At 40.9% G+C, this 17,896-nt stretch overlaps 3 long non-coding RNA genes across 4 annotated transcripts in view; 1 reads left to right on the forward strand and 2 right to left on the reverse strand.

The window, feature by feature from the left end:
- The window catches only part of LOC131730050 (uncharacterized), a 1,908-nt gene extending 772 nt beyond the window's left edge, over positions 1-1,136 (forward strand). Inside the window, exon 3 of the long non-coding RNA XR_009323884.1 lies at positions 560-1,136. This is a non-coding gene — a long non-coding RNA (uncharacterized LOC131730050). The remainder of the gene's footprint in view (positions 1-559) is intronic.
- A 1,037-nt stretch (positions 1,137-2,173) lies between these two features.
- LOC131730049 (uncharacterized) lies at positions 2,174-7,841 on the reverse strand. Its single transcript, XR_009323883.1, has 3 exons — positions 7,124-7,841; positions 4,204-4,354; positions 2,174-2,821 (listed from the first exon to the last, which is right to left on the reverse strand). It is a non-coding gene; the product is annotated as an uncharacterized LOC131730049 (long non-coding RNA).
- A 4,736-nt stretch (positions 7,842-12,577) lies between these two features.
- Positions 12,578-16,781, reverse strand: LOC131730051 (uncharacterized). 2 transcript variants are annotated; one of them, XR_009323886.1, is made up of 3 exons: positions 14,472-14,762; positions 13,545-13,680; positions 12,578-12,720 (listed from the first exon to the last, which is right to left on the reverse strand). It is a non-coding gene; the product is annotated as an uncharacterized LOC131730051 (long non-coding RNA). The 2 variants fall into 2 exon arrangements; XR_009323885.1 differs by lacking the exon at positions 14,472-14,762 and adding an exon at positions 16,705-16,781 and having other exon boundaries at positions 12,586-12,720.
- Positions 16,782-17,896: the final 1,115 nt, after the last annotated feature.

Here is a 17,896-nt window from a genome sequence, read left to right on the forward strand (position 1 = left end):
GAGACGCTTTTATAAGGGTTAGTGTGGCAGGGCGGAAGCCCTACACATGGGGAAATATGTAGTTTTATTGTATATTTTTGCATTATTTGTTGTAAATTGATTTAATTAACTGTTTAATTGATGTTGCGCTCCGCCGTGGACGATTACCTGTCTGTGTGGAGCAGCAGCTGAAAGCACTGAGCTGTTCCAGCAGGCAGGTGGACGTGTCTCAGCGGAGCGTCAGTATAAAAACATAGAGATCACTGTGATCGGGGCTGCTGCAAGGCCTGCCGTTTTCACGGCACCTTTGATTTAGAGTTTGTTGTATTGTGTTTTATTTTGAGTGTTTGTACAGTCATGTATCGTCCTCTGTGCGCTACCATCGCTGGTAGCGTCACATGACATTATTGTTTACTTTTTGTTTATGTTTATTGATTAAATCCCGTGCGCCTGTGTCGGCGTATTCAACGTCAATCTCTATCTCAGTCTCAGGCTGTCATTTTATGCACGAAGACGAGAGGCGGCGAGTTGAAAAAAAAGGCGTGTTGGTTTTAAAAAGAACAACTTTGCTTTCCCTCAGGGCATCGTCTCGGATTTCACCAGCGTCCATGAAGCGTGCCGGATGGAGGCGTGTGGACTCAGACACAGCTGTTCTTGCGCACACTTACCTACAGAAACGAAAACCCGGGATTGAAGTGAACCCGGGAGCAATGAAGACATGTTTTAAAACAAGTGTTCAAAAAGCGGGGTGGGGCGGGGCGGTGAATTTTTTAATGTGAATGTGTGTGTATATATAGTAGTGTCGCAGGTAAATAACGGTACAAGGGTGCTGTATTCAGGGCTACATGTATTTCTTATTGCACTTTTATTAATAGTAAAAATAGGTCAAACACAAACAAATAAACAATATAACAGGGCAGCAGTGTGTAGTGGTTAGGGCTCTGGACTCTTGACCGGAGGGTCGTGGGTTCAATCCCAGGTGGGGGACACTGCTGCTGTACCCTTGAGCAAGGTACTTTACCTAGATTGCTCCAGTAAAAACCCAACTGTATAAATGGGGAATTGTATGTAAAAATAATGTGTAAAAAATAATGTAAATTGTATGTAAAAATAATGTGATAACTTGTAACAATTGTAAGTCGCCCTGGATAAGGGCATCTGCTAAGAAATAAATAATAATAATAATAATAACGTGTGTAAAGGTGTCCTTTTTCATTTGAATTTCACATGATTCTTTTACATATATATATATATATATATATATATATATATATATATATATATATATATATATATATATATATATTCAATTTTGTATTGAACCATTCCAATAATTGAGACATATTTGATATTTTCCTTTTTTTAATATTTTCAGTATTTTTGTCCAAGTTCTGAGCTGGGCTGCTTGGTAACTTCACACAGGAGGGACTGGAGAGAGAGAGAGAGAGAGGAGAGGAGAAGAGGGGCATGGGGAGTGGGGGGGGTGCACTGGGTGGGGCTTCCACACCTGCCCCGCCCCTTTCCATGAGGCCACGCCCACCGGGCAATGCTTCCCTCGTTTGGCTCCCAAAACGATCCCGGTGCCCCACAAGGGGCTAAAGCCCCTCTCCCAAGACTCGTATTCTTCTCCTGAGCACCCCAGCAGGGTGCAGGATCGCTACTGTCCCGTAGACACTCCCTGGGGGCTGCCGCGGCATGGGGTGGTCCCCAAAATCATGGGGATCCCCAAAATGTACGAGACGGAGTACAGGGTGTATGGCTCCCAACGTCCCATAGCTGTGTGAATTAAAATCCATTCTCTCACCTCTTATTAGCTTCATTAACAGGATCACTGGCTCCTCCATTTAAAGGAGCGCTGACCATCTTTAAAATCCATTCCCTCACCTCTTATTAGCTTAATTAACTGTAGAGTTAATTGAATTAAAAGGGTCTCATGAAGCACATGATCCATTCAATGAAGGGTCTAGTTCAGTAATTGAGAGATCGGTTGCAATATAAGCCTGCAGACACAGTGGGTCCCCAGAACTGGGGTTGGGAAACACTGCCCCCTAGTGTACAGGGTTGGAGTAGGCTATAGAGCATCTTCATTCAATGCATTAACTCCTGAGGTCAGTCCTGAATCGAAAACAGATGTTCACAGTGCAACTGAATTTCTAAAAATCCTTCAAATAAATGTGTTATTTTCCAGAATCTCTTGTGTTGTTTCATTATTATTATTTATTTCTTAGCAGACGCCCTTATCCAGGGCGACTTACAATTGTTACAAGATATCACATTATTTCACATTATACAGATATCACATTATTTTTGCATACAATTCCCCATTTATACAGTTGGGTTTTTACTGGAGCAATCGAGGTAAAGTACCTTGCTCAAGGGTACAGCAGCAGCGGTCCCCCACCTGGGATTGAACCCACAACCCTCCGGTCAAGAGTCCAGAGCCTTAACCACTACTCCACACTGCTGCCCGATATATATATCGGGGTCCAGTGGTTAAAGAAAAGGGCTTGTAACCAGGAGGTCCCCGGTTCAAATCCCACCTCAGCCACTGACTCATTGTGTGACCCTGAGCAAGTCACTTAACCTCCTTGTGCTCCGTCTTTCGGGTGAGACGTAGTTGTAAGTGACTCTGCAGCTGATGCATAGTTCACACACCCTAGCCTCTGTAAGTCGCCTTGGATAAAGGTGTCTGCTAATAAACAAATAATGTTGTTTTTGAACCATTCCAATAATTCAGACATTTTTTATATTTAACTTTTTTAAAAAATATATATATTTTCAGTATTTTTGTCCAAGTTCGTCTGTCCGAGCTGGGCTGCTTGGTAACTTCACACAGGAGGGACTGGAGAGAGAGAGAGAGAGAGAGAGAGAGAGAGAGAGAGAGAGAGAGAGAGAGAGAGAGAGAGAGAGAGAGAGAGAGAGAGAGAGAGAGAGAGAGAGAGAGAGAGAGAGAGAGAGAGAGAGAGAGAGAGAGAGAGAGAGAGAGAGAGACATCAGTCAGCTTCAGGACAGCACTGCAAAAACAATTCCAATTAGTGTAAACCAAATTATAAAACACCTGAAACACTCCTATCTGGACCATTGGGATACAAATACTAAAACACAAAACAAACTAGAGTGCTATCGGACCCTAAATAGAAATTACACCCTGGCAGAATACCTGGTAACTGTCAGAAACACAAAGCAGAGGCAGATCCTGACCAAATACCGGCTCAGTGACCACAACCTGGCCATTGAAAAAGGCCGACAGAGGCAAACCTGGCTGGCCAGGGAGAACAGGCACTGTGGTCACTGTGAGACAGGAGAGGTCGAGACAGAGATTCACTTCCTGACACACTGTGAAAAATATAAAAACATAAGGGACATTTTCTTCCCCAAATTCTGTGATTTAGTCCCAGAATTCCCCAAAAATGTGTGATACCCAGAAGCTGTCAATCCTGCTGGGGGAAGACAAACACACAGCCAGACTGGCTGGTCAATACGTGGAGACCTGTCATAGCCTGAGGGACAGACCGTGAACACGTCACACTAGAGAGGGAAAAGAGAGAGGGAGGGAGGGAGGGATTCTGTTTAATATAGAGAGAGGGAGGGAGGGAGGGAGGGGGTATTGTTTAATTGAGGGAGGGGGGGATTCTGTTTAATAGAGGGAGGGAGGGGGGATTCTGTTTAATATAGAGGGGGGAAGGGGGGTACTGTTTGATATAGAGGGGAAGGGAGGGATTCTGTTTACTGTATTAATATAGAGGGAGGAGGGATACTGTTAGTATTAAGAAAAATTCTTTGTCTGTATATTTGAGTTGGTTATGCCATGTATGTGCTTTGGCAACACAATTATTTTTATTGTCATGCCAATAAAGCCAATTTGAATTGAATTGAATTGAATTGAGAGAGAGAGAGAGAGAGAGAGAGAGAGAGAGAGAGAGAGAGAGAGAGAGAGAGAGAGAGAGAGAGAGAGAGAGAGAGAGAGAGAGAGAGAGAGAGAGAGAGATGTTAGTAACCTGATAATCACATAACCAACTTTCTGCCTTATTTCTGTGACAGAGGGACAGGCTACTTTCACTGCTCTGTTCCTCAAAGGTTTATAAAAAAAATCAACTAAGACAAAAATTTAAAAAAACAAAACAAAAACTGTGACGAAATATCGATTTAGAAAGCATTCAAATTTCAGAACTGCAACGGATTTGTTGATTATTTATTTGGTCAAAGACTTTATTTAGTCTTTACCATTGCCGTGGATCCGTTTCAGCTCTGTCCCACTCCTGTCCCAGATTGATGACTTTATTGTCCGCGCTGCGCTGCCGTTTGTGCGTCGGTCGGGGGTTTGTCACATTTCTGGGCATCTTGTACAAACCAAGGACATTCCCGTGCGCTTTTGCTACGGAAAACGAAGAGATTACAACACCTTATACAAAGCACCGTCCACGTTGGATCCTGTTAGCACCGGCTATTCAATACAATATATATATATATATGAGAGGCTGTGTGGTCCAGTGGTTAAAGACAAGGGCTTGTAAGCAGGAGGGTCCCGGGTTCAAATCCCACCTCAGCCACTGACTCACTGTGTGACCCTGAGCAAGTCACTTCACCTCCTTGTGCTCCGTCTTTCGGGTGAGACGTAGTTGTAAGTGACTCTGCAGCTGATGCATAGTTCACACACCCTAGTCTCTGTAAGTCGCCTTGGATAAAGGCGTCTGCTTAATAAACTAATAATAATAATAATAATATAACACACTACAATACATTATAACAAACTGCAATACACTAAAGTACACTAGAGGGCAGTGTTTCCCAACCCCGGTTCTGGGGACCCGCTGTCTTTCAAGCCAACTGATCCCTCAATTATTTAACTAGAACCTTCATTGGACTGACCGCGTGTTTCATGAGACTCTTAATGGTTTTCAGTTCTTAAACCAGTTGCAGATTTCATAAGTAACTTCCATTCATCCATCCATGATCTGTAACCGCTTTATCCTATATTATTATTATTATTATTATTATTATTATTATTATTATTATTATTATTATTATTATTATTATTATTATTTATTTCTTAGCAGACGCCCTTATCCAGGGCGACTTACAGCCGTAAACAAAAATACATTTCAAGAATTACAGTACAAGTAATAATAGAGGGTAGCGGTGAGCCGGAGCCTAACCCGACAAACATAGGGGCTGTGGGAGGAAACCCACGCGAACACGGGCACGCAAACTCCACACAGACAGACAGACAGACCCCTGAGGCTGGAATCGAACCCAGGACCACTGAGCTGTGTCACTAACTTGAAATCTCCAACTGGTTTAAGAGCTGAAAACAGTTTAAAAGGGTCTAATGAAGCATACGATCAGTTCAATGAAGGGTCTAGTTCAGTGATCGAGAGATCGGTTGGAATGAAAGACAGCAGACGCAGGGAGGGGGGTCCCCCAAAAACCGGGGGGGGGGGGGGGGGTCCCCCAAAAACCGGGGTTGGGAAACACTGCTCTATATAGAACACGCTAGAATGTTATTCAATACAGTATCGGGGGACAGCCTGTGTTCGTGTCGTGAATGACCAAGTTGTTAAAATGGTGGGGGTGGAGCAAGTGTTATTATTATTGAGTGCACTAAATATGTTTTAATATATTCACGGTTATTATTAATGTGTTTAATTTGTATTCTTATGATGTGTTTTGATTTTTATTGTTATAATTTTTGTGTGTGAAGTTTCTTTTTTTTTATCACTGTGTGGTTTGTTTTTGTTGAAGTCACTAATTGTTAATATGCTTGAACACCTGAGACCAGTTTGGGATCCCTGACTCCCGACTCCTACAGTTAATCATCTCCGGTGTTTTCACCTGCCCTAATCTATCCCTCACAGACAATAAAAAGAGTGCTTCGACTCACAAACGGGAGAGGAAAATGAATGAACCGTGACAAGGGACAAGGGACAAGGGACAAGGGACAAGGGACAAGGGACAAGGGACAAGGGACAAGGGACGAGGGACAAGGAATAAAGACCCGCAAGATCGACTCGATATTAATGGATTAAGTAGGGGAGCAGGTGGACAAGAGTGTGGGAACAGAGTTGTAGAAAGAAAAGAACAACATTTCGTGGATGAAAGAGTACGAAGATTGAGAGAGACGCGACTCCGGCAGCACACAGGGAAGTACAATACAAAACAAGCCGTATTGTTGCTCATGTTTGGCTGCTTAAGACGCTGATCGATGTTATTCTCGTGATTTTCAATACTGTGATTGTTATAATAAGCTTGGAATAAGCAGAGACTGTGTTTGCTTGTTTTCTTTTTTTTGATCGATCAATTGAGTGAAGTTTGACGATGCAGTAAATCTGTGTAAGGATTCAAATCTGTGTTTATACACGTTGTGCTGAAGACTGGTTGGTTTTCTGGGGCTAGAGTGTGTGCCGGGATCAGCGTTGCTGCAGCAGGCGCTGTTATTGCTGCACAGGAGAATCTGTGCGCGTTCCTGGAGGCGAGAGTGAGCTGCGCTGAACATGGACTAATCTTTCCAGAGTCCCCTGTAAAGGCTCGGGGATAACGAGTTGGACCTTTTTTTTTCCAGCTATTAACGGGACCGGGACAGAGACTCGTGAGATTGAGATTTATTTCTTTATTTATTTCCTTTTGCATACTAAGACTTTTAGTCGGACAAGTAGCTGCACCACGATTTAGTGGACTTTATTCAATTGTTCTGCCAAATATTGATCTTATCTTTTTAGTTGCTATACTCTCGTTATTGAATGATGTGCTTTAAAAATGTGTATTAAGTTTGCTATTTGCTTACGATTGTAAGTCGCCCTGGATAAGGGCGTCTGCTAAGAGATAAATAATAATAATAATAATAATAATAATAATAATAATGCTGTCCTGTGTTAACCAGATGAGCAAGAATAAGGAATAATACTGTATGTTGTGATTTTGAAGTTTTTATATTTTAAAGAATTTTTTCTGTACTAAATAAAGCTTATTTATAATTGTATCTTGTGTGGTCCTGGGATAAAAGAACCTGCAAATAAGGATTTGGATAAGTTTATTAAATATTAGATTTAATCACGAAAGTATATTCATATTTCGGGACCTGGTGCCCGCATATTCCACCAGGTGGCGTAGTTTGGCTACCTTTAGCAATTAAAATAATTATACTTACCTTTTGACTTAATTGTCCTTCGTAACATTCGTCTTTGCTCTCCCGAGTCAGCGCAGGGGTCGGTAAAAATTCAAAAACCACCTGATTGTGATTTTTAGTCCCGTGGAAATCATGCTAACGTCAGGAGTTACATTTGAATTGGGCATGGGGGTCCTGTGAGCTGCTGTCCAGTCTTTCACTTCCTCTTTGTGTAGGACATGTTATGAAATGTGTTCGATTTTCACTTCCTCTTCTGCAGTTTGCTGAGATGCATTATATCTCGGGCTTCGGTTTTTGGGGGTTTTATTAATATTTTATTAATTGTATTTTTCGGTGCTTTTTTTTTTTTTAGCTGTTTTCGAGTTTTATGTAAATCGTTGTTTTTTTTTTCCGGGGCTTTCGTTTTTGATGTACTGTACGAAATTAGTGTTTTCGGTTACTTTCCAAAATGCTTGAGCGTTTTTTTTTTGTGTGTGCATGTCAAAATATGTACAGTAGTAACTTTGCTGTCTTCCACTGTGAAATCCCTCTGGGTCACGGGCACATTCTTCTGGGGTTTTTGTGTGGAGGCATTTTTTGTACATTTTGCATCAATTCTGCTTTAAATCCTCCGAGTCTTAACTGTAACTCAGCTTGAAATCCGTCTAACAAGCCTCCATCCTCGTTTTAAATCTCGCAAGCGGAGTCTCCAATAAAACCTAGGAATGTGCTGTCACTCAGTAGTCTCACTGATAATGAGAGAGAGGAGACAGACACACACACACACACACACACACACACAGTGTCACTGATAATGAGAGAGGAGCCACACACACACACACACACACACACACAGTGTCACTGATAATGAGAGAGAGGAGCCACACACACACACACACACACACACACACACACACACACAGTGTCACTGATAATGAGAGAGAGGAGCCACACACACACACACACACACACACACTAAGACACAGACACACACACACACACACACACACACACAGTGTCACTGATAATGAGAGAGAGGAGCCACACACACACACAGTGTAACTGATAATGAGAGAGAGGAGCCACACACACACACACACACACACACACACACACACACAGTGTAACTGATAATGAGAGAGAGGAGCCACACACACACACACACACACACAGTGTCACTGATAATGAGAGAGAGGAGACACACACACACAAAGACACACACACACACTGATAATGAGAGAGAGGAGCGCCACACACACACACACACACACAGAGTAACTGATAATGAGAGAGGAGCCACACACACACACACACACACACACACAGTCTCACTGATAACGAGAGAGAGGAGCCACACACACACACACACACACACACACACAGTGTAACTGATAATGAGAGAGAGGAGCCACACACACACACACACACACACACACACACAGTGTCACTGATAATGAGAGAGAGGAGACACACACACACAAAGACACACACACACACTGATAATGAGAGAGAGGAGCGCCACACACACACACACACACACAGAGTAACTGATAATGAGAGAGGAGCCACACACACACACACACACACACACACAGTCTCACTGATAACGAGAGAGAGGAGCCACACACAGGGAGTCAGTGTCTGAGCCAGGATTTGAACCTCCTGGTGTCAAGCCCCTTCTTTAACCACTGAGACACCAAGCCTTTCTACAATGTAGTTCAATACAATCCACTATATATATATATATATATATATATATATAAACACTACATCATATCACACTGCAATACATCACACTACAATGTAATTCAACAGCAGCATTACAAGTCCCATCCCCATTAGATAGACACCCCCTGTATACAGCAGACTCCTATTAAAGAAATGATATAGCCATAGATACAGCAAGCAGTTTCAATTGCATTCAAAGGAGCTGTTTGATAAAACAAAAAAACACAATTGCAACAAGTTAGAATTGCAACACGCATTAGTGATGCAAGGATAGTGCTTCAGCTGAGGATCCAGTAACGTTCAGTGGCTTACCTGAGTGCTGAATGCTGTGGATTGTGCAGGTCTCAGCTGCACTGCACTGCCAGGGCTCTACTTATATAGCACAAAGACTCCCTGACTCCACGCCCTCGATCACTGTGAGAGTGTGCTTTACAATACTTCCCTATGCTTTACCACACTTCTCTGTGCTTTACAATGCTTCCCTATGCTTTACCAGACCTCTCTGTGCTTTACAATGCTTCCCTATGCTTTACCAGACCTCTCTGTGCTTTACAATGCTTCCCTATGCTTTACCAGACCTCTCTGTGCTTTACAATGCTTCCCTATGCTTTACCAGACCTCTCTGTGCTTTACAATGCTTCCCTATGCTTTACCAGACCTCTCTGTGCTTTACAATGCTTCTCTATGCTTTACTAGACCTCTCTGTGCTTCACAATGCTTCCCTATGCTTTACCAGACCTCTCTGTGCTTTACAATGCTTCCCTATGCTTTACCAGACCTCTCTGTGCTTTACAATGCTTCCCTATGCTTTACCAGACCTCTCTGTGCTTTACAATGCTTCCCTATGCTTTACCGGACCTCTCTGTGCTTTACAATGCTTCCCTATGCTTTACCAGACCCCTCTGTGCTTTACAATGCTTCCCTATGCTTTACCAGACCTCTCTGTGCTTTACAATGCTTCCCTATGCTTTACCAGACCTCTCTGTGCTTTACAATGCTTCCCTATGCTTTACCAGACCTCTCTGTGCTTTACAATGCTTCCCTATGCTTTACCAGACCTCTGTGTTTTACAATGCTTCCCTATGCTTTACCAGACCTCTCTGTGCTTTACAATGCTTCTCTATGCTTTACCAGACCTCTCTGTGCTTTACAATGCTTCCCTATGCTTTACCAGACCTCTCTGTGCTTTACAATGCTTCTCTATGCTTTACCAGACCTCTCTGTGCTTTACAATGCTTCCCTATGCTTTACCAGACCTCTCTGTGCTTTACAATGCTTCTCTATGCTTTACCAGACCTCTCTGTGCTTTACAATGCTTCCCTATGCTTTACCAGACCTCTCTGTGCTTTACAATGCTCCCCTATGCTTTACCAGACCTCTCTGTGCTTTACAATGCTTCCCTATGCTTTACCAGACCTCTCTGTGCTTTACAATGCTTCCCTATGCTTTACCACACCTCTCTGTGCTTCACAAAGCTTCCCTATGCTTTACCAGACCTCTCTGTGCTTTACAATGCTTCCCTATGCTTTACCAGACCTCTCTGTGCTTTACAATGCTTCCCTATGCTTTACCAGACCTCTCTGTGCTTTACAATGCTTCCCTATGCTTTACCGGACCTCTCTGTGCTTTACAATGCTTCCCTATGCTTTACCAGACCTCTCTGTGCTTTACAATGCTTCCCTATGCTTTACCAGACCTCTCTGTGCTTTACAATGCTTCCCTATGCTTTACCAGACCTCTCTGTGCTTTACAATTAATCAGACACACCTGAGCTTGTTAGCTAGACACACTGTGGCTAATCAAGGTGGTAGCAAAACCTGGAATGGGTGACAATGCTGTGCAATAGGAGTCTTATAGTTCATGTTGTTGTACCACACATTTTGCATAAGCTTCCCAGAAGAGGATAACAAAAACAAAACAGAAAGAAGAGATGAAACAAAATCTACCTTAGAATGAAACTAATGCAGCAACAGAAGCTAACTGAGTCCCAGGGAGGGGGTTAAATTCTGCTCCCTGGCCAGGTTGATTGTGTCAGGTGGGAGCAATCAATCAATTATTCAATGATTACTCACCACTTGGCATAAAGGAGGCCTCAGTCTCCCAGTAGGCAGTGTATGGGAGTTCCAGAAAGAGGAGAGTAGCTGAGGAAGCAAGTGTTTGTCTGTGTGTGCTGGGGGGTTTTCTTTGTTCATTTAGTTTTGCAATCCAGTGAAGGCAACGCCCAGCCTGGAAACCTTATTTTGGGTAAGTTTCATTTTGTGTTTTAGAAACTTTTTGTTTGGCCCTCGTGCCTGTTTATTTTTGTGTATTAAAAGCTTTATTTTTGAATTCACACGGTCTCTGAGTCTCGACCTGTCCGTAATGTACTTTCTGGCCATTGTTTTGCAACCAGAAATGAAACAAAAACTGACTGACCTTACTTCCATTTTACGAACACAGCGTGACATGTCATGTTCTTCCTCTTGGCTATTTTTACATTGCCACAGAAATCCCAGATGTGCATGTAACACAGCTGACACATATTTCAATGTGATTCCGTCTTAGCCAGTCCTGGATGAAATGACCAACTTCTCTATTTTTCTCTCATGCATGACAATAACTAGATCCTTTTTATGTATCTCTGTTTATGCATACTTCTGTTTTTTTTTTTTTTTTTTAAATCAAACATCCTGAAAAATAATTTATTAGCAATTGTAGTGCAACAATAAGGGCTGGTAAAGCACAGGGAAGCATTGTAAAACACAGAGAGGTGTGGTAAAGCATAGGGAAGCATTGTAAATCACAGAGAGGTCTGGTAAAGCATAAGGACACATTGTAAAGCAGAGAGGTGTGGGAAAGCATAGGGAAGCATTGTAAAGCACAGAGAGGTGTGGTAAAGCATAGGGAAGCATTATAAAGCACAGAGAGGTGTGGTAAAGCATAGGGAAGCATTGTAAAGCACAGAGAGGTCTGGTAAAGCATAGGGAAGCATTGTAAAGCACAGAGAGGTCTGGTAAAGCATAGGGAAGCATTGTAAAGCACAGAGAGGTCTGGGAAAGCATAGGGAAGCATTGTAAAGCACAGAGAGGTCTGGGAAAGCATAGGGAAGCATTATAAAGCACAGAGAGGTGTGGTAAAGCATAGGGAAGCATTGTAAAGCACAGAGAGGTCTGGTAAAGCATAGGGAAGCATTGTAAAGCACAGAGAGGTCTGGGAAAGCATAGGGAAGCATTGTAAAGCACAGAGAGGTCTGGGAAAGCATAGGGAAGCATTGTAAAGCACAGAGAGGTCTGGTAAAGCATAGGGAAGCATTGTAAAGCACAGAGAGGTCTGGTAAAGCATAGGGAAGCATTGTAAAGCACAGAGAGGTCTGGTAAAGCATAGGGAAGCATTGTAAAGCACAGAGAGGTCTGGTAAAGCATAGGGAAGCATTGTAAAGCACAGAGAGGTCTGGTAAAGCATAGGGAAGCATTGTAAAGCACAGAGAGGTCTGGGAAAGCATAGGGAAGCATTGTAAAGCACAGAGAGGTCTGGGAAAGCATAGGGAAGCATTGTAAAGCACAGAGAGGTCTGGGAAAGCATAGGGAAGCATTATAAAGCACAGAGAGGTGTGGTAAAGCATAGGGAAGCATTGTAAAGCACAGAGAGGTCTGGTAAAGCATAGGGAAGCATTGTAAAGCACAGAGAGGTCTGGTAAAGCATAGGGAAGCATTGTAAAGCACAGAGAGGTCTGGTAAAGCATAAGGAAGCATTGTAAAGCACAGAGAGGTCTGGTAAAGCATAGGGAAGCATTGTGAGCATTAAAAAAAAACTTTTATTGAAAACAAACACACACAGTTTACGTTGAAACAGTATTTTTACAGCTAAAGCATTTTTTATCAATGTGCCACGTCCGGTGAAGTTTCAATGGAGACGTCATTCCAGAATCTGTCCTAGAGAGAAGACAAATTAAAGAAAGAAATTAGACTTGCCAATATTGCACTGACAACTTCAAACACTCAAGCAGAAAACCAGAAGAGACTGAGAGAGAACGTCAAGTTAGCAGAGAAACGTTTTAATGCCTTCATCATCCAGAACTTCACTGGATCAGAAACTCCAAACCAGAAGAGACTGAGAGAGAAAGTCAAGTTAGCAGAGAAACGTTTTAATGCCTTCGTCATCCAGAACTTCACTGGATCAGAAACTCCAAACCAGAAGAGACTGAGAGAGAAAGTCAAGTTAGCAGAGAAACGTTTTAATGCCTTCGTCATCCAGAACTTCACTGGATCAGAAACTCCAAACCAGAAGAGACTGAGAGAGAGAAAGTCAAGTTAGCAGAGAAACGTTTTAATGCCTTCATCATCCAGAACTTCACTGGATCAGAAACTCCAAACCAGAAGAGACTGAGAGAGAAAGTCAAGTTAGCAGAGAAACGTTTTAATGCCTTCGTCATCCAGAACTTCACTGGATCAGAAACTCCAAACCAGAAGAGACTGAGAGAGAAAGTCAAGTTAGCAGAGAAACGTTTTAATGCCTTCGTCATCCAGAACTTCACTGGATCAGAAACTCCAAACCAGAAGAGACTGAGAGAGAAAGTCAAGTTAGCAGAGAAACGTTTTAATGCCTTCGTCATCCAGAACTTCACTGGATCAGAAACTCCAAACCAGAAGAGAGCGAGAGAGAAAGTCAAGTTAGCAGAGAAACGTTTTAATCCACTGCAACGTCCCATCACCCAGAATTCATTCAATGAAAGAAGAAAATAGAAACTATGTCTTACCTGTGTAAAGTAGTGTGTGAATCAGCCCATGACGACATCTCTGTTTGCTTCAAGTTAATGACTTTATTATCCGCGCTTCTCTCTCTCTTTCGCCTTGGGACTTTATTATTATAATGAACCAGAGTCATCATCATCTCTATAAAAAATAAATAAATAAATAAATTTATTTATATATATATAAACGCCCCTCCCACTCCTGTTAGTGTATGGAGTAAACAACACCTAACTCAATGTAAGTGGCGAGGCCTGGGTTTCCCAATACTTATTTAAATTATAATTTGTCTGTTAGAAATATAGATGTACTGTTTCTTTAAAGCGGTGCCTCCACCTCTGTAAGAGAAATCTAAATACACGTGCACCCCCTAATAGGAATTATCAAATATTAACCCCAGTATCCACTCACACAACACACACCAACAGAAATAAATAAACAATTATTATTATTATTATTATTATTATTATTATTATTATTAATTTCTTAGCAGACGCCCTTATCCAGGGCGACTTACAGTCGTAAACAAAAATACATTTCAAGAATCACAGTACAAGTATTAATACAATTACGAGCAAGATAATATACAATGATTTTACTCAAATAAATGGGCAATGATAAAGTATTTTCAATAATAAAATACACACAGTAAAACAAAGGCTAGGTATTCAAGTTAATAGACAAAATAATATACAATCAATATATTACAAATAATATGTTTACTCTTAAATTAAAGTATTTAATTAAAGTATTTCACGACAGTGCCCCCCCCCCCCCACCCCCCACGTGCACCACTATAAAAGAAAACACGTCTGCCTGAACCGTCGCTCGGGCAACAAAAACAAAACAAAACGCCTCTTTACTTATTTATGTCAAACAAGCAACAAAATTATACTTTCAAAAACGTTTTTTATTTAAATCCAAGCAGTACTCACGACCAGCAACACAGTTCATTTCCTTTAACCCGAGGTAAGTTCGTAGAAAGCCACGATAAACACAACGGCAGCTGATTTCTTTCTTGTAAAATTAAACAGCAAACGTTTGGTTTACTGCAATGCATTAGCCTCTTATACGCAGCTAATAAAGTATATTTATTTTGCTATAAAACGTTTCCTTCACTCCTTCTCCCGCTCTCGAATCACCTTCTTTTCTGCTTCTTCTTCCGGTTAATCTATAGGGTGCATTCCATCTATTATTTTAGATGATTAAAAATAAATACATTAAGTAAAATTCGAAATAAATAAATAAATAAATAAATAAATAAATAAATAAATAAAACACGAAATAAATACATACCAATATAAATAAATAAATAAATACATATAAAACGACATAAATAAGTAGAAACTGAAATATATTTAATAATTGATTTATGTATTTCGTTTTTTATTTCGTTTTTCATTTCTTTATTTATTTCGTCTTTTCATTTTGGCACAATCATCATATGGAAGGAAACACAAATGGATGGAGACCCAGATGGATCACATTAGTTTACTGTAAAGCTACGTCTTAGTTGGTGCTTATCTTGGCGAGAGACGAGTTCAAATCAGCAGGAAGTTCTAACATCTACTCTCATGTAATGGAAATAAAAAATAATAAATAGTAACAGAATATGGTGAAGGGTAGGGGTGAATTCTGTTTACAGTTTCGCATTATTATTATTATTATTATTATTATTATTATTATTATTATTATTATTATTATTATTATTATTATTATTTATTTCTTAGCAGACGCCCTTATCCAGGGCGACTTACAATCGTAAGCAAATACATTTCAAGTGTTACAGTACAAGTAATAATACAATGAGAGCACTGTATTGCAGTTCCTTCTTTTGTAAGAGCTGCAAACCGCAGGGAGAGGCGACATGTGGGGAAGCTATAAAAAAGGCCAACAAGATGCTCGGATATATTGTGAGGAGTGTTAGCAATAGCAACATCTTTCAAACGATTAGGATATTTCTCAATGAGATTTCGGCAGATTATTTAGTGAGATTGCCATTCAAATTCCCAGGACTTCCCCTGTGCCCAGCCGCCTTCAACTTGAATCTAAATCAAGGGAAGTAATGTTAAAACTTTACAATGCATTAGTAAGACCTCACCTAGAATATTGTGTTCAGTTCTGGTCACCTCGTTACAAAAAGGATATCGCTGCTCTAGAAAGAGTGCAAAGAAGAGCGACCAGAATTATCCCGGGTTTAAAAGGCATGTCGTATGCAGACAGGCTGAAAGAATTGAATCTGTTCAGTCTTGAACAAAGACCACACACACACACACACACACACACACACACACACACACACAGTGTCACTGATAGTGAGACAGAGGCAGTGGCGTGCCATGACAAAATGCACATAGAAACTGCACGCAAACAAGGGTGCAACATTGAAGCTAATACAGTTACAGAAAAATGATGATAGATACCAAATGTATTATTATTATTATTATTATTATTATTATTATTATTCCACAGTAATAATATGAAGGAACGTACACTGCGCGTCAATGCAGGTAGACTTTATCTTATCACCAAATCCTCGAGTGAAATTCTTTTGAAAGAATCGGTCCGTCTGACTGCAATACTACAGTATTATTATTATTATTATTATTATTATTTATTTCTTAGCAGACGCCCTTATCCAGGGCGACTTACAATTGTTACAAGATATCACATTATTTTTACATACAATTCCCCATTTATACAGTTGGGTTTTTACTGGAGCAATCTAGGTGAAGTACCTTGCTCAAGGGTACAGCAGCAGTGTCCCCCCACCTGGGATTGAACCCACGACCCTCCCTCAAGAGTCCGGAGCCCTGACCGCTACTCCACACTGCTGCCCTATTATTCACAAGAACAATGTCTGTTGGATGCCGAAGAGACACAGACAATACTAAACAGTTTTAAAAACTAAATGTTATATATATATATATATATATATATATATATATATATATATATATATATATATATATATATATATATATAAGCTATATATACATAGGACGAAGCGTGCAAACGCAGCATGTTAGAGAAATACTCAACTTTCTCCTACTCAGAAGTTCTGAGTTTATATATATATATATATATATATATATATATATATATATATATATATATATATATATATATATATATAATTTGTTTTAAATACAGACAGAAAATACTCACCGTTCTTTGTCAGTCAGTGCCTATAGTTCTTCAAATGCAGGACTATAGTAACAGTATCCTAGCAACAGTAGTGTTACCTTACCTTACCGAAGCCCAAACAAAACAGTTGCCCGACAACCGCGTAGACCGGCGGGCAAATAAAACGAGCCCAGATTTCACGCTCCAGGGTAGGAAGCGCGACGCTATCTGAAAAGCGCGGCTCGTCCTTGAGCCCAGCGGAGGACAAGATACTCTGATAATCCATGTTTATCTAGAACTATGTGTGTGTCTTTCCAAACTGCACACTGCAGAGCCGTGTAGGGGAGATCCACGGAGTTATTTTGCAAGTCTATGCTTCTTTATAAACTGCTATTAAACGAACGGGCGTGCAAGTCGGACACGTTTTTTTAAGTTTTGTGTTTCTGTATCTGTAGCTGCGATTATTACTGCTGGGTTATGTTGAGTAAAAGGATTGAAAAAACCAAGGGCAGCAGTGTGGAGTAGTGGTCAGGGCTCTGGACTCTTGAGCGGAGGGTCGTGGGTTCAATCCCAGGTGGGGTTCACTGCTGCTCTACCCTTGAGCAAGGTACTTTACCTAGATTGCTCCAGTAAAAACCCAACTGTATAAATGGGGAATTGTATGTAAAAATAATGTGATATCTTGTAACAATTGTAAGTCGCCCTGGATAAGGGCATCTGCTAAGAAATAAATAATAGTAAAACGTGTTAATAATGTAAGGAATGAATCAACTCAGGACTATTGAATCCCCCAATATGAGCCACAGGCATAAGAACATAAGAACATAAGAAAGTTTACAAACGAGAGGAGGCTCCATTCAGCCCATCTTGCTCGTTTGGTTGTTAGTAGCTTATTGATCCCAGAATCTCATCAAGCAGCTTCTTGAAGGATCCCAGGGTGTCAGCTTCAACAACATTACTGGGGAGTTGGTTCCAGACCCTCACAATTCTCTGTGTAAAAAAAGTGCTTCCTATTTTCTGTTCTGAGAAGCAGATTTAAACTGAAATGCTGTGGAAAGGAGTTTGCAAATCGCCATCCTAGTTCTCTTTTCGAGGTTGAATTATAACCGTTTCGTTTTGCAAGATAACCGCCTGAGGTTGCTGACTGTATGGGGAACATAACATGACGTAGTGAGTCTGGGTGTGAAATTCCCGACTGCTCTGTTTTTTCTGTCATGCATGATTAATACTTGTG

Source organism: Acipenser ruthenus, unplaced genomic scaffold (genome assembly GCF_902713425.1).
Source record: "Acipenser ruthenus unplaced genomic scaffold, fAciRut3.2 maternal haplotype, whole genome shotgun sequence".
Taxonomy (NCBI): Eukaryota; Metazoa; Chordata; class Actinopteri; order Acipenseriformes; family Acipenseridae; genus Acipenser; species Acipenser ruthenus.